Source organism: Triplophysa rosa, linkage group LG2 (genome assembly GCF_024868665.1).
Source record: "Triplophysa rosa linkage group LG2, Trosa_1v2, whole genome shotgun sequence".
In the NCBI taxonomy this organism is placed as follows: Eukaryota; Metazoa; Chordata; class Actinopteri; order Cypriniformes; family Nemacheilidae; genus Triplophysa; species Triplophysa rosa.
The window spans coordinates 33,385,108-33,403,583 of NC_079891.1; the positions used below are offsets into that span (position 1 = coordinate 33,385,108).

The window sequence follows — 18,476 nt, forward strand, 5'->3', positions numbered from 1 at the left end:
CATCTCATCCAGAGGCTCTGTTGACCCCTGCGAAGAGTGTGTGTGTGTTCAAATGAAAGGAATTAAAAACATGTATAATTTACATTATATCAAAAAATGGTAACAGAATATAACAGCCACATATTATGCAAGTTAAACCAATTTTTTAAGAAAGGAAGGTTTGGCGCGAAACGCAAATGGTGGTGTCCAACTATATTTTGACATTTTCAAAATGATTTTCAAAATGATTTCATGCACAAACAAATAAAAAACACAAAATAATGATTTATTATCAGCCGACATGTATAACCTTCTGACTTTAACACCTCAAACAACAAGAGACTATTAAAATCACACTAGGACCGAACGGTTTCTCATGAGATCTTACATGTGTGTGTTTGCATAATTATGACCCATAATTCACTGAAAGTCTTTTTCCTGCCGAGTTCAGAGTTCAAAGTTTACCGTATGACTGTCATGCTTAAGACAATCGCTCAGTTTGCGCACACACATTTGTTTGCCGTGAGCCACAGAGGTTTGTAAAACGATGTAGTGCCTTAAAAGACACACATTACCTCGCATTAAAACCATATTTTATTCCGAAAGAGTTACAGTTGAGAAGTTATTTTAGGATTTCCAATGAATGGAACTGAATTCATTTTAACCAATATAAAAACAGCTGAGCTCAGACTTTTGTCACGAATAAATATGTTTCAAATCAATCTACATGTACTTTCTGTCCGTCGTTGATATCTCTACAGCTGGCTCTGTTTCACACATGACATGGATTATATGATGGATTACGGGCCAGGTTTGACTTTCTACTGAGGAAACCGCAGGTTCCACTTCAGATGTGTATCAGTAATATTATGTGACAGACGTCACCAGACATCACTTTACTAATCTGGCGTGTTTCACATGCGTGTTGAACTCAAACCACACAAAACTGACGTCTCTATTGGACGACAGAAACGCTGAGATCTCAGATCGAGTTCCCAGCAATACCACATCGAGTCACGTTGCCAGTATTATAACAAAAATCCTGATCAATATCATTGAATGATTCAAGAATAAGCAAATGTGTTCAAACTTCAAGACTGGAAGTGTACAAACGTGCATGTTCTCTTTTCTATAAGGCTCAGAATGAAGTGTTCGAGAAGATCTACTTGTTCCGGCTCCGAAACATTTGTGACCATTATGGGTTAATTTTTCGAAATTGAGATTTTTACATAATCTGAGAGCTGAATAAATAAACTTTCTATAGGTATATGAGTTGTTAAAATAGGACAATATCGAGATACAACCGTTTAAAACTCAGGAATCTGAGAGCGCAAAAAAATCAAAATATTGAGAAAATTGCCTTTGAAGTTGTTAATCAGGGGCACTGTGGCAGACCATCCACTCACAAAAATAAAGTTTTGATATATTTACGGTATAGGAAATTTACAAAATATCTTCATGGAACATGATCTTTACTTAATATCCTAAAGATTTTTGGCATAAAAGAAAAATCGATAATTTTGACCCACACAATGTATTTTTGTCTTTTACTAAAAATGTTCCCGTGCTACTTAAGACTGGTTTTGTGAGCCAGGGTCACAATTTTTCTCTTCAGATGACATCATCAAGCCCTCTTACTTCAAGCTCCTCCCCTTTAACCACCTGTCATATACACACCCACTGTCCGCCATCCAATCGATTTCTACATTACTATCTAACCAAGATTTGAAAAGCAAATTTAAAGGTGACAGTTAAACTAGTCTAAAGGGACATCAAAGAGATGTTGAATGAGGTTGTGATAACCATAAAAGCAGCGTGTTAGTGAAACGGTTGAAAGAATCTGCAAAGAAGCAAACGATAAACCAGAGAGTTCACGCGTGTCGAGTGTTCGCATCAAGAGTTCACAAGTCGAGTTCACACGAGACTTCATATGAATCAAGTGCTCACATGAATCGCGAGTTCACAAGAGTCGAGAGTTCAAATGAATCATGAATTCAAATGAATTGAGATTTTGCATGAATCAAGCGTTTACAGGGATCAAGAGCTCACAAAGATCAAGAACGCGCACGAATCGACAGTTCACATCAATCGAGAGTTCACATGAAAAACTCATTACTTGAATGAACCAATATTTACCGACACATATCGCAACGGCACCATAACTACACAATCACAAGTTCATATGAATCAAGTGTTCACATAAATCGAGAGTTCAAATGAATCAAGAATTCCAGTGAATTGAGATTTTGCACGGATCAAGAGTGCGCGTGAATAAACAGTTCACACGAATCTATAATTTACGTCAAGAGTTTTTACATCGAGAGTTACAGCCAAAAAACTTTACGCTGACCAATAAAACACAGGACGCTCTTTAAACACAGTTAATAATCTTACACAACGAATAATAAACCTCATGTGTGTCTTTAATAATGTTTGGGTAATTTAACGGTGTGTTTAGTGTTTCTCGACCCTCTAAGCTTTGCCTTTAAGAGTTTTTCCTGCGGTGTTTCTCAGCGATAAACGGTTTGATGCGAGGATCTCACTGACAGGATAAACAGTTACACATCAAGCGCGTGCGATGAGTCATGAGTGTTGCCGCGGGCTCACAGCTCTGAGCTGCAAACTAATGACCAACTTCTGAACTTTCATTCCTCACATGAAAACGCTGCCGACTGTTCTGTTCTTCCTCCAGAACTGACAATCTGAGCCACGCAACGCTTGACTGCTTCCCTGCAATTTACGTGAGGGAGAAATCGACAGGAGATCGAGATGATCAATTATATTAGCATAACGCAACATTAAAGCTCGGCTGAGCGACGTGATGCTTCATTTTTACCATCAATTTGATCATCGTTCTGTTGCAAAATGACAAACACAGCTGCGAACGTGCATTCTACACGTACGCGCCACGGGCGTGTTTCAGTGCGCAATCCTCTTTCAACGGGAGATCACAGCAGGCATCGTGGGCTCGGTTCCCTCACATTCCACCAGCGGTAATCTCCGAGAGGTGCAGAGGGGAGAACGTGTTGACAGGGCGGCTCTCCTGTACCCACTCCAGGGGGATTGTGGGAGTTTTTGCCCAGGCATGAGGGCAAAGCCAGAAAGGGGAAACGTCTTTTTCATAGTAAGGTGTGACTTAATCTCCTCGGAGGAGCTGAAGCCGTCTGTGGGCTCGGTTGAGCGTGTCTCTGCATGTACCTGCTGCAAAGTCAACACAAGAAGATCCAAAGAGAGAGCAACTGAACCTTTTCTCTGATGCTGAAGGAGTCTTCAGCAGCGTTCACTGCTCACTACGCACTGTTACTTTGTTTGGAATGACTGCACTGACATCAAACAAAGATAACATTCAAGCATGACATTGTTCAAAGAATCAAAACAAAACTACCAGATTAAAACACTACCAGTCAACGTTTTAGGCTCACTAAACTGAAAACGCTCGTTAAATCAAAAGGGAAAAATATTGACGTTTTTATAAGTGACTTTTTGCGCTTAATTTTTTGTAGTTCATGTGTCCTTATCATTTTTCTATTATAAAAAACAACTTCTCATCACTTCCTGTCACGAGGGGTGGTGCTAGGGCGGAGCTTTCTTCATGTGAGGGGAATAATCCTCCACGATTGACTGCAAACTTGCATTCCATTTTGTTAGCAACGCCCATTTCCAACAATCCAATCAGTTCTCGGTGGATGAAACAAGTCCCGTCCTACATCTTTTTGTCAGTTCAGTTTCACGATACGTCATGATACAGAAAATAATACTATCTGTATATATAGCTGTATCTGTCTTTATAAATGTGATCAAACTAAAGACTCTACGGATATTTGAAGGGTGCGATACTATTCTGTAAGTACTCAAGATTAACATGAGATATGCACAAACTGTCCGAGTTACGGCCACTTTAAAATTTAAAGGGGTGATATGACACGGCTTAAAGGAATATTATTGTTTGTTTTAGATGTAGTGCAATGCGTATACATGATTTAAGGTTCAAAAACGCTGTATTTTCCACATACCGTGCATGTTTGTATCTCTTCTTTGCCCCGCCTCTCTGAAACGCAGATTTTTTTACAAAACTCATGGCTCTGAAAAGCGAGGTGTGCTATGATTGGCCAGTTAACCAGTGCGTAGTGATTGGTCGAATACTGTAAGCGTGTGATGGAAATGTAACGCCTCTTACCATATTTGGAACATCAGGTTCCTCTTCAATTGTACTGACAGGTACGCCCACCTTACTTGTGTATACATTTGGGCGGTCTTAGTCAAATCAGACCACCAACTGATGTTGATTTGTGGGGGTGTGGCTACACGAGGCGTTTCAGGCAGGTCTGGGTGAGCATTCGCTTTTACATAGAATGCATCTTTTGTTCCCACACTTTAATTAATTGTCTAACATATGCACGGGCAACTTATAACACACCAAAGACACAGAAAAACACTTATTCGTGCCATATGATCCCTTTAAATGATTTAAAATTAAATAATTGTGAATCTTTAAAATTATATCGGAGACAAAATATAACTGTGCATACTACTAACATATTAAAACATATCACTATTATTATAAATATCATTATTTTAACAATACTAAACATTTATTTTAATAAAATAGTTAAGACAAAGCATCATGGGATCAATTTAATTTAATTAAATTAAATTTTTAATTTATTTTATTATATATTTTATTTTTATTATACATTCTCTTCCTATTTTCTATGTTATACATATATATTTCTTTATTATATTCTGTTCTATTCTGTTTATGTATCACAGTTGCAATGTGGAATGAGACACTGTGAAAAAAACATTTCTGCATCACATGTACAGTATGTAATGTATGTGACAAATAAAGAATCTTAAACCTGACATTATAAACATAAATCACACACCACGTCAAAGACAAAACCTCTATTTTAGGAATACTTAGTGCAAAATTCAATGCTAAATTTCTATCCACTTTCTGTCATAAACTGCTCACATTGCCTCCTTCAAGATGACTAAATATCATGTGTGGTTCACTTAATAGGGCTCTAACTGGCAATTGGACAGTGGCTTTTATCTCCTCTTTTAAAAAATCCACCACATGCCACCGCTTTGAGAATAAGTCCCATTCCCAACAGCCGTGAGGAATATCCATCATCTCCATCCCTCTCACTGCTGCCACAACCCTCTCCATTTCTCTCTGTACGTCACCACAGGGCTTTAATTTGTTTGCCTTTAGAAATCGATTCTAAAGAGAGAGAGAGAGAGCGAGAGAGANATACTTTCCTCTCTCTCTCTCTCTCTCTCTCTCTCTCTCTCTCTCTCTCTCTCTCTCTCTCTCTCTCTCTCTCTCTCTCTCTCTCTCTCTCTTCTCTCTCTCTCTCTGTCTCTCTCTCTCTCTCTCGCTCTCTCTCGCTCTCTCTCTCTCTCTGCTCTCTCTGCTCTCTCTGCTCCTCTCGCTCCTCTCTCGCTCTCTCTCTCTCTCTCTCTCTGCTCTCTCTCTCGCTCTCTCGCTCTCCTCTCTCTCTCTCTCTCCTCTCTGCTCTCTGCTCTCTCTCTCTCTCTCTCTCTCTCTCTCCCCTCTCCTCTCTCTCTCTCTGCTCTGCTCTCGCTCTCTCTCGCTCTCTCTCTCTCTCTCTCTCTCTCTCTCTCTCTCTCTCTCTCTCTCTCTCTCTCTCTCTCTCTCTCTCTCTCTCTCTCTCTCTCTCTCTCTCTCTCGCTCTCCTCTCTCTGCTCTTTCTTCCCACTCTTTCTCTTCTCTCTCGCTCTCTCTCTCTCACTTCCGGTGTGTTTGTCGAGGGTGAGTGTGGGCAGAGTGGTGTGAGCGCGGGTGATTTCTTGTGAGTTAATCTTTTCTTTATTCTCTCTTTTCTGGCTTTATTCTCTCATCTATGTGTTTGGATATAGTTGCATTTGTTTTGTGGGCCATTTGCGGCAAGCATGACGGCCCCACGCGTGCAAAGTTTGAGCTCATTAACCCCGTCGTATGGGGTGAAAGTAGCGTCTGCGTCTAGTGTAGAAAAATGCTGCCTGGCTGTGGGCGAGGTTGTGGGCGATGAAAGTATAATGTCTGCCTCGAGAATGAATAACGCACTGTCATCTTTCTTTGCACTATTGAAAAGGCCAATGAAGTGGTCGAAAAGGGTTTAGTCATTGATAACCTTTTCACTCCCGTGCTTCCGCTTTCTACACCATCAAAGAAAGTTATACTATCTAACGTACCGCCGTTTCTTAGTGACGAAACTTTAGTCAATGCTTTGTCGCGTTATGGCAAACCAGTCTCAGCCATTAAGAAAATTCCCATCGGTGGTGGATCGCCTTTGTTGAAACATGTTGTTTTGTTTAGGCGTTTCGTCTACATGGTTTTTAAAGATGATGATGATTTTGATGTGTCTTTGCACTTTCGCGTTGATGATTATGATTACATCATTTATGCAACAACTGACAGATTGAATTGTTTCACTGTGGACAGCATGGTCATTTAGTCCGTGCTTGTCCAGCAAAAAATCAAAGCAATCTGTTAAATGACGGCGACAATGTTGTTATCTCGAATAACTTGTCAGATGGTCGCGATGAAATTACTGACAGAAGTGATGTTGTGGTTAATATTGAGCCTGATAAAGCAGGACCATCACAATCTGCTCCTGGTGTACCAGGGTCGCGAGTGGCGAAAGGCAAAACTGATGATAGCTTGCCCGAGCTCGTGGTAAATAGAGCTGAAGATGCATTGCTTGAAAACACGGGTTCTGATGTAGGAGTGTCTAATCTACCGGCGGATGAGTCCGTTACTGAGGAAAACCGGCATTTAAATGTTGACTTCAATAATGACTTACAAATCACTGTGAGAAATGAGTGTGATGCTATTGAAATGGAAATGGAGCAGACTGAGTTTAAAGTCCCATTTAAGAGGAAAAATGTGGATGAAGCCCAAGTTGGTAGACCTGCAAAAAAACCGGACAGGGATGAGTTAAGTGATAACGATGAAGCAGAGAGCGGCAGCGAATCATCTGATTCTAGTGTTAGTCTTTCTCAAAGTGTTTTTTCTGGGTGTCGTTATGAGGTTGATGACATCAAACTGTACCTTAGAGCTACCAAAAATAAGAGAGGTGTGCGTATTAAGGAATATTTTCCAGATGTAAAGCAGTTTGTTGAAAAAGCTAGGCGTTTTATGATGGAGGGCTCGTTTACAAATAAGGAAGTTTATCGTCTGAAAACGATTGTAAGTAAATTTAATTCTGAGCTTAACAATGAGGACAGTGAGAAAGCCTAAGCACATGTATTCTAACAGAATGTTTTTGTTTTTTTGGTTTTTCTTTTCTTTTCTCCTCTTCATAAGCATGTGTGAGTTCAATGTTGCAACTTTAAACTTGAACGGTGCCAGAGACATGCGAAAAAGAGCAGAATTGTTTCAAGTAATTCATCAGAAGAAAATTGATATTATTATGTTACAAGAGACACATAGTGATACTATCAATGCTGCTGATTGGGCAGTGGAATGGAATGGTACCACTGTCTTAAGTCATAATACTTCACTTAGTGCTGGAGTTGCTATTCTTTTTACAAAGGGCTTCAGTCCGCACTCCCTTCAGGTTGAAGAGGTTATTAAAGGTAGGCTGTTAAAAGTACAAGCCTCTTTTGAAAACTCTGTATTTGTTTTTATCTGTGTTTATTCACCAACTTCAGCTGTTGAAAGAATGTTGTTTTTAAATACTTTGTGTTCTGTTCTGCAAAATGTTGGTGATGAAGAATATTTATTCTTGTGTGGTGATTTTAATTGCACGGAGTCCAATTTGGATAGAAATCACATTGAACCTAATTTACCCTCGCGTAAACGCCTCATTCAGTTAATAAAAATGCATGAATTAAGTGATATTTGGCTGGCAACGGAATGGCGAACATAAACAATACTCTTGGTCTCCAGCTTGTTCTCGCTGGTACGGTTTGACGTACTCATGTTGGCAAGACTGGATAGAATATATGTTTTTAAGTATCATTATAGTGTAGTAAAGAATTGTGTTATTACCCCATCAAGTCTTTCAGACCATAGTATGGTGCAGTGTTCTGTGTTGGTTAATTTTATTAAGCCTAAGAGTGCTTACTGGCTTTTAAATACCACTTTGCTGGGGGACAGTTGTTTTAAAAAAAGCTTTGAATTTTTTTGGGACGAATTTATAACTACTAAGAAGTCTTTTAGAACACTGCAGCAATGGTGGGATTTTGGGAAAGTTCAGACAAAAGTATTTTGTCAACAATACTCTCGGAACGTTACTAGAGAGGTAACCATAATTTTAAATGCCTTAGAGACTGATATTTTAAAATTGCAAGAATTGGCTCTCTTGCCTGGGGACCAAAATGGTGTGGAGTCTCTTTTAAAAAATAAGAAGACTCAATTAGCCGATCTATTGGGGAATAAAGCACAGGGTGCTCTGGTCAGGTCCCGTTTTCAGAGCGTGAATGAAATGGATGTACCATCAAAGTTTTTCTGCAGTTTGGAAAAGAAGAATTGGCAAAATAGGGTCATTCATGGTTTACTTTCTGAATCTGGAACTTTGTTGACAGACTCTGCAGACATTCGTAAAAGAGCAGTCTCTTTTTATGAGAATTTATATAGAAATGAACTGGGTGCAGAGTATGATAATGATAGTGATTTTTTTGATAATCTCCCTCAGGTGTCAGAGGAAGTTAATGGAAAAATTTCACGTCCTTTAACTTTGGGAGAACTGCATAGAGCCCTTCAAGGAATGGATCTTGGGAAAGCACCAGGGATCGATGGTCTGCCAGTTGACTTTTACAAGTCTTTTTGGTCAGTGATTGGAGAGGATTTGCTGGAGGTACTTAATGACAGTTTAGCCGGAGGGCTGATGCCGTTAAGTTGCCGCAGAGCTGTCCTTACTCTGCTACCTAAAAGGGGTGATCTGACAAATATCAAATGCTGGCGGCCGGTATCGCTCCTCTGTGGGGACTATAAGCTGTTCTCTAAAGTTTTAGCAAATCGTTTGGCAGAGGTCATGGACCAGGTCATCCATCCTGATCAGACATAGAGATGGCGGCCACAGAGGAATCAGAGCTCAGGAATTCTGCTTTTCTAAGCTGCTCTTTAATGTGGTTATGACACATCAAACGCTGATAAACCAATGATATCATTTGCTCCGTGTGTATGCAGAAGACCTGCACTTTAAGTGTGTGCGTATGTGTGTGTACACACCTGATGGGTCGATCCAAACACACAGCATCTGTTCTCACTTTCATCCGAGATTTTAGAAGTTAAACACACTTTGATTGTACTGTAAACTAACTGCAACAGAAGATAACAACTGTGTATTTGTGTACACTGAAACGTTCTCAACATTACAACAGTAAAATATCGGAACAAATCTAATGCCTTTGTGTTACGACTTAATAATTCTCAAAAAAGATTGATTCTGGGACGTGTTGCTCATTTAGCAGGCACAGGTTTGAATTTGACACACATTGTGTTCTGTTCTCTTCCCCTTTGGTATTAAAGGGATAGTTCATCCAAAAAAAAAATTCTGTCATCATTTACTCACCTTCATGTCATTCAAACCCTGTATATGACTATTTATTCTACGGAACACAAAAGAAGATATTTTGAGAAATGTCTCAGTGGTTTTGTGTCCATATAATGGAAGTCAATGGGGTCCAGTGTTGTTTGGTTACAAACTTTCTTCAAAAACATCTTATTTAGTATTATGCAGAAGCAAGTCAGTCATACAGGTTTGGAATGACATGAGTGTGCGTAAATGACAAAAAAAAAAAAAAATTGGGGCAAAGTGTCCCTTTAACGTCCAATTCCAGAATTTATCCCGAAGTGAAAAAAGTTAAGTTAAGTTAAGTTTATAATTCAAAGGAAAAGCAACATAAATAAATCTGTGATTTGCAGTTCGGTCTCCATTTTACATGTCAAGAGGTTGCCACCGACTCCTGGAAATACAGACTGTAGAGTGATGGAGAGCCTGTTTGGTCAGGAGAAAAAGAATACTGAAATCACCTCCATAAATCCTGTGCTTATTACAGCAACAACCCAGTTATTTACCCTTCAAACCAGCAGAAAACAGCTCAGTATAACGTGGATATTTTAGAAGACGCATTAGATTCTCTTACATACAGTAAGATGACTTCAATGATCCGCTATAACGAAGTGGTAAGATTAAATTAAAATACACTTAGTCGTCTAAATGTTGTTGCATTACAAGACAAAATACCAGACCAAGTGACACTTCGTTTAGAGAACGATTTGGCAAAAAATCGTTCTGTTAATATTCATCATATGGCTTTAATATTACACGAGAGCATGAAATAAAACATTGAATTTTCAATCGTGTCCACACAATGTGCACCCTGGCGACAAAGCTGATCCTGCGGGCGGTGTAAACTTCTAACCCACGCTGAAAGCATCCTACTCCTGTTTTCTCCTCTTCCTGTGAGCCTCGTTCTCTCTGCCGTGTGCCGGTGCGCGCAGGCCGGGCCTGATCTGAACATCCACAGCCAATTAAACACCGATCTTCAACCAACCATCAAAGAATGAAAAATGACGACAGTACGAAACGTCCACCGGCGCTGCAGGGTGCCACAGAAACACCAGAGCAGGCAGGCAAACGCGCATTCTCTCCGCATGCTTCAAACGCACTGTGAAATGCGCCCTGAGCTTTCAGGCAGTTGGAAGAGCTGCGAGGTTGAGCGGCAGAATCTGGGAGGTATTTTAATAGCTGTAATTCAACAGTGATTAAATGCGAGTAGTAATTCACTGCGTGTCCCTGCTGCACGCTGCGTTCTCCCAAACACACATGCATCCATTTATGCAATTCAAGAATGACACAAGGTGCAAACATTTTACATTCCCGGTTTTCAAATGCAGCCTCCTCACCATGAGCGCTCCAAAAGTGGCGGTCACTGCATCCATTACTGGAACATTTGCTCTATAACACCTGTACATGTCAATAGACACATTATCTCTCTCTCTCTCACACACACACACACACACACACACACACACACACACACACACACACACACACACACACACACGCGCAAACACTCGCACACACACAATCTCTCCAGTTTTCTTCTCTATTGAAAGGAAGAGAGACATGTGCTTGTTTTGAAGAGAACACAAAGGCACTCATGCTCTTTGTAGCATTCACACTATTGTTAGTGCTCTACAATACACACAGACTCAATAAAAGAGCCGTTCCACTGGGTTGTCTGAAAAACAGCTCGTGTGGATCACGGACATGGGACGTACAGACCCGTGACGCCCACTTGACCCGGGGTCACACACCGAATGTGTGATGTTACAGTTAATCCAGCGCAGAATTTCATGTAATTAAACTGCACAGACTTAGCATTGAGAGCGTTGCCATAGAAACTAATCATCATTTTGGTAATAGGAGAGTTCTGAGTCCCAGTGTTTCACTTGAGAGGAACCCATTCCAATGTGAACACATGACACAAAGTGTGTGACAGTCAATGCTTGTGTGAATGTAACAGCAACACAAGACTTATCGCCCCGTCGGGCGACCTTGAGCTTCAAACACAACAGATGAACTTCTGGAATCCACAACAACTGTGAGACCGTTGCCCAGCGACCCGTGGACCAAAACACGCTCACACACACACACAATTAGACACACGCATACACATACAAAGAAGTGTGGAAGTGAAAGAGACCCACATGGGACCATTTCAAACTTTTTAGCCACAACCCACAAAACAAACACGCCTCTTCCCGTACGGCCATGTGAATGCATTCCATCTGCAGTCAGACTCTCTCTCTCTCTCTCTCTCTCTCTCTCTCACGTGGATGGAGTGATAATAAAGACTTTTAATCTGCAAAGTTGTTCATTCTTATGTCTTTATCACACAAAGCCGGCAAACGGCTCGACTGCTCTGATACCATCAGCCCGTGACAAACACTGAGAGGAGAACTAACGGAAAACACAACAACAGTAAAATCTCTTAAAAGTGATAAAAAAGATCTGTAACTTTATCGTCATTTCTATTTGGAATAACGTTTCAGGTTACTTTGCGTACGTATGTTTACGTGGATTGAAGTAAATGATGTCAAACTTACCCAACAACATATAAATCATTCTTTTAAGTTGAACAAATCCGGGTAAGATAAGTAGAAAGTTTCAAATACGCATTCTTTTATGAGCTTGTTTATGTCACTGATGATGTTAATGCACATGACCAGTTAAAAGTTTGGACATGCCTGCACTAATTTGAGTAAATGAAGAATAATAGTAAAGTCATCGAAGTGAAATCTTTTCCAGACATTTGTGTAATGTCGTTAATAAAACAATTTTAAAATCAGATCTTGAACTTTAAAGCAAACTACTGATCTGGGCCCGTATTCTTAAAGCGTCTAAGAATCCTCTAAGTGAGCTCTTAATTCAGATTAAATACTTCTATGTAGGAGTCTTATCTTAAAAGTGATTCAGGACCAATCTGAAAAGGAAAAGACAAAAATTTATCTTAGTGAGGAGGCGGGGCTGACCCCGTTGCTATGTCTTTTGAAGACTGTGATTGGTTGGTTGGCCAAGAAGAAAAAAAGAGCACTTTTAAGTATAGGGTCATTAGTTTGAAATTGCACATGTCATTTTTTTCTGTTTTACCATACTCATGCACACACACATATATTCTTTATTATTTTATTTACCATGCTGTTAATCTCAACGTATTTGATAGAAAATGAACAATGACACAGTAAGTTGATATGTGTTGATAACACAATAATATGATTTCTTCTATTTCTGGCGCTATGGCATTTCTGTCTTGGAGATGTTAGCGTGTCTCTAATAGGATCGGTCACAAACATCTAATGTGTTGTGTCTTATTAACTCACTGTCATTCAATTCAATGTCATTTAATGTTATGGCGCGTTTACAATTTGCATTGCATCAGAGCAGCTATACAAGAAAACCAAGTTAAACCAAAGTTGAACACACACAAAAACAATAAAAAAATCTGATAAACTTTTAAAGTAATATGGAAATTGACATGCATTGCAGCACATTTCTTCACACTTTTTGTGTTTGTCCAGTTTCTCTGCTGCTAAAGAAACTCTCAAGTCTCTTAAAAGTCCTTCTCGCAACTCCTAAAATTTTGGACCTTAAGATCTCTTTTAAGGGTTAAGATGTTTCATGAATTTTTTCTTTACTAGGATCTTTTCTGTAATTTAAAGGGGAAACGCTCACATTTCTAAGAACTTTCTTAGAATTTTGTCACTAGGAGCAACTCTTTGCNACGTGTTCATTTATATGCGTGCAAGCATTAAACGTTGGACTCGCAAAGCCAGCACCAGAAAGGTTCTTGCCCGTGAGGGTATTAGACTCTCGCTCGCTTAAATGTTTCTTTGTGTTGCCCGAGTGTATAAACTTTGCCAGAGACTGTGGAAAGTCGTGATGCATTACAGCGTGCTCAGACGACGAGTGCCGCTGCGTTAATGACTCAATGAATGCAATAATGCATTGACTCATGCGCAGCTGCGAGCCGTGAAGATATTCTGATGTTTCAAAGACCTGCAAGTCCTGAACTCTCTCTAGATGCGCGGAATGCTTCTGGTTTTACTGCGTGTTTACAGGACAGAGGGCCATGTGGCCGCACAGAGCTCATGGTTTTACTGATGTCATGGCAACATGGCACAGTTCACCCCAAAATAAAATATCTGTCGTCATTTACTCCTCCCGTGTCATGTCAAACCTGTATGAGGATCTTTCTTCTGCAGAACACAAAAGAAGATATTTTGAAGAAACGACGCTGCACTCCATTGACTTCCATTGTATGAACACTGAGACATTTCTCAAAATATCTTATTTTGTGTTCCACTGAAGAAAGACTACATGAGGGGAATAATTCAGGATTTTTGGCCGAACTATCACTGTAGGATGCTTTTGTTTGTATTGCGTTCTGTAAACACGAGTGCTCTTTGGAAGTCATGTGTGATGCGTGTTTGCGTTCCAGCGGTGGCATGAGGGGCGTGGTTTGGTTCTGTATGCTCTCCAGGTGCAGAGAGATGATACAGGTAATTACAGAGGAAATTCCCTAACCACAGTGACACAGCACGCGTGTGTGTGTGTGATGATCTCTTACTGTGTCATTTGACTATTCTTACACATAAATCCTCAAATACCACCCTGTGCATGAGTCAAAAATGCCTAAACACACCCTTCAGCTGAAGTTAGTCAAAGTCACTCGTATTTGATGTGCCATTAAACCTGTGTGCTTCACAACATTTACATCACTGCTTTTCAGTCCTTTTATTTCTGCTCTATACAGTGGGCTCCAATTTTTCTTGTGTAATACAAATTTAACAAAAGTTTCACATGTTGGCATTTCCTTCTCAGGTTTTGAGATGTTGGACGATCTCAAAGGTTAGTCGTGTTTACCTATTCGCGTCAGGTCAAAGGTCACATTGTCTTCAATGCACGACTTTGGAATGTGATTCATTTCTATTTTAAGCGACGTGTCGTGATGATACACCGACTGGAGTTCACTCGCCTTCTAATTTGGTCGTTTAATGCAGACGTGCCGCAGGGAAGATAAAAGAAAGAGAGTGTGTGAATCACACGGTAGCGTTCATGTGAAGAGATCTGTGACGGGTACCATGCAGCGTGTTTCTCCTGTTCGGCTGTCAAATTCCCAGTGCCACTTTCCAACACAAACATCTGATGTCAAAGCGCCTCCATGGGAACATAAACAAATGATATACTAGAACATTTCTGTCACTGTGAAAATTTGGACACGCTCACTCAGTGAGAATCACACGTTTTATTGAGTTTCAAAAAGCAGGGGCTTGCCGAGACCCCAAAGAAGCTTTCAGAAGTGTGGGACGGTGTCCCGATGGGCTAACAACACCATAACAAACACAGTCGACGCTTCTCTGACAGTCAGCTGTAGATACAGCAGACCTGTAATTTCATGTTCCGTTAGTCGTCTCGGTGGAGATTTATTTTGTGTAAATACACACTTTACTTCAGCTGCCTCTCACCACCAGATGGCAACCATTAGTTCATCTGACCAAACACAAGCTGACATAAATACTTCTGCGGCGACCGCTTTGACATGTGCGAGCGAGAGTTGCGTTTGAATGCGTGAGGCCGTCCTCCGTGAGGCTTCCTTGAGTCATGATGGCCTGAGGTTTGTTCTGCATTTTACACACGTCAGTTCAGAAATAAACCTGTGCCTTTAAGCGTTCAAATACATGACCCTGAGCAGGATTGGCTGATTTATTTGGCCATTTAGGCTCTAAACCGTTAAAGGTGCAGTTTGTAACAATTTTGCAGTAAAATATTACCAGTGTTATATATTTTGTTCAGCCGAGTACTTACAATATCTCAAATGTTTCCAACTACTTGTAAGTCGTGAGAAAATCGCCATTCTAAAGAGTGACAAGGGGCTGTGGAGTCGCTCGTCAATGGCGTCATATCCGCGTCACCCTTTGTTACCGCCTTTATTGACGTAGAAACCGCATGACAACAGCATCGTGGACAAATGCGGAAGTAGTGTCTAGCGTCTAGCAAGCGACTAGATTGTTTCGAGCAGTCACTTATTTATGGACCACAATTATACGCAACATTTATAAAACTTTATTACTTCACCTCATCCGCTAACATGATTTCTCGTTCCCGTCTCATTGATGGCCATCAGCGGTGGAGTTGAAGACAACAGATCCCATCATTCCACGCTCCTTCACAGCGTCATCAAGCTACGCCATTGTTGTTGTTTTGATCGTGCGCCCTCTAGTGGCGGTTTTTACAAACTCTAGCTTAAAGTGTATAAAAAAGCATTTTTCTCCATCGATGGTTAAAAAATAGCCGTGCACTTTGATAAAATAAGTGTTTTTGTGAGTAGCATATAAACTGAAAACATTTCAATAAAAATGGTTGAACTAGTGGAGTTTGGCCGCTCATCTCAGGGGCCTAAATTTGATCTTACGATCATTTCTCAAAGTGCGTACATCGGACTTACAACGAATTTACGCAAAGAAAATGCGTGTACGCCTCTATCAGATGTGAAGTCTATAAATTGTGAAATTGTGCGCAGCTGAACAGTTTCAGATATCCACCTTTTAACAATGTCTAATTAATGTCATTAATAAATGAAATAGCACATGTCAACATCTAAATCCTTTATGAACAGCAAGAATGACTTATATTGCCAAAAACCTGCAGCACTCGGACAAGCAAAAGTGCGTAATCTGCACTTTTCACGTCAAAGACTGTTTTTATAAATATGAACGTTGCCGTGGATTTTGCTTACGCACGTTTTATAAATGAGGCCCCAGGTCTTTTATTTTAGTTTTTTTTTTTATTTGCATGCTGACATTGTGAAATATCAGTTAAGTTGTGTGAATTCCGCTTTATAAAGCATTATTATGCGGCCGAGGCATTTGCAGGTTTGTTATTCCGAGAGAGAGAGAGAGAGAGAGAGAGAGAGAGTGAGAGAGCGTAGAGAGAGAGAGAGAGAGAGAGAGAGAGAGAGAGAGAGAGAGAGAGAGAGAGAGAGAGAGAGAGAATGCACCCACAAAATACCAAATCCACATCAAAGCCTCCATTTCTCAGGCATGTGAAGTGCTTGACAGTCGATATGTTTTCTAATATTTAAAAAGCCTCCAGCCCTGTTAAAACATCTGAAATATTAATCTGACCTCAGATCACCCCCTGACACAGATGCAGGCAAACGAGCGTCTCCAAATTTCAGTTCCCTCTTATGTTTGGAGTTGCGAAATGTATATAAAAACAAAACAAGCCACTAATTTAATGAAAAAGCAGAAAAGCAAAAGGAAACACTTTTTATTCTTTGATGTTTAGATGTCTCCTCTCATTCCATTTTCTTGGTAACACTTCCAGTAAAACATAATTCCACTATCATACTGATGTTTACACAAGTGTGGTTGAGGTTTGTGCTAATAAAACGTAATCCGTGGGACTCCAGTGGGTTAATAAACGTCGTCTGACGCGAAATGATGGGTTTGTGCAAGAAAAATATTCATATTTCAAACTTTTTAAACTACTGTATAAACATTCTTGTCACTACCGGAAAAATAATGTTTGTAGTTCTGAAAGGCTTAAATATAAATATGTTTTTTTACACAAACTCATCGTTTCACTTCAGACGACATTTATGAACCCACTGGAGTCTTTAATGACGGACCAATGTGCTTTGTGGAGCTTTACAACCATGGCATTACCAAGCAAATTATTATTTAATATAACTTCAACTGTGTTCGGCTGAAGAAAGTAAAGGCTAAAATACACTACAAGACTTTTGCTCAGATTTTCAGTCTGGACTTGTTGCAGAAAGTCTGTGCCAGTCTGCAGATTTGATCAGTTAGTGTGTTTCTATCTGAAACTTTCAAAAAGTCAGCAAGTGTATGATGTCTAGTTTTAAAAAAATCTGTTCAGATTTCTGCCTTGTAGTGTATTCCAGCCATAAGTCATATAGATCAGGGATGACATGAGTGTGAAGAAATACCCCTCTGAGTGACCTCAGGTGGCATGTGTTCATTTCCACTTCCATGACAGAGAAATAAATAAAGAAGAATAGGCCATTAAAACATCTAAGTAAAGAATCAGGTCTGATTTGCCTCATGCTGAGAGAAACGGAGAGATTGATGGTTCTGTTGGAGGATATCCCTCTTTAAAACGCTTCATTTGGGTGATGAATGTTATATAAACGATGGATATAACGCTGGATTTGGAGATCGTTTGAAACTGATATATGGAGCCGTCCCAGCGCTATAAGATGCTGGACATGAACCGCATGCGGTGAGTGAAACTGATGTCTGTGTTTTGTTGGCAATGGATGCTCATGTGCTTTAGTTCAGCCTACCCCTCCCCCCGCACGCGCCGAATGCTTTCGGAAATAATCGTACAGCTGTATCTATCTTTTACAAATGTGATCAAACTTAATACTCTTCGAAGATACGAAGTATGCAATACTACTCAATAGGTACTCAAGATTAATATGAGATTGGCAGAAAACGCGTGTGTTAGGGCCGCTTTAATATTAGTCATGGCACGTTGGGGGCATGAGGTAAAAATTTCCTAGTTCAGATTAAACAACTTTAAGTGAGTAAATCTGATTTTCATATAAACAACACAATTCAGCAAATCATCTGTCTGCGTGTGTTGTGAGAAATGGTTGTACTTTAGGACCCAGGAGAAAGCGGCACGACATCTGCGCTCATAACAGCGCTCATAGCAGAAGAAACAAGCTGAACGGAGTTTCAAACTCATCATATCACACCATTTAATGAAAAATGAATAGAAATGATGGGTCTGTATAAAGAAATGTGAAGTAAACGTGTGTCAGTATATCTAAATTTCCACAAACGTGCACATTTTTGGATTAAAGTCCTAAATAGTGAAGCATTGGCCGTTTCTCAATATGCGTTCTTCAGCGGTCTTGTGTCCTTGTGTTCTGCCTCTACGTCAGGGGTATTCAATTAAAGTTCCAAGAGGTCCAGTCTTTATACTTTCTTCCAAACGGAGGTC

At 40.1% G+C, this 18,476-nt stretch overlaps 1 protein-coding gene across 2 annotated transcripts in view; it reads right to left on the minus strand.

Annotated features, from left to right (window-relative positions):
- The window catches only part of LOC130570574 (E3 ubiquitin-protein ligase RNF43), an 84,045-nt gene that overhangs the window by 8,964 nt on the left and 56,605 nt on the right, over positions 1–18,476 (minus strand). The gene's annotated exons all lie outside the window — the stretch shown is intronic.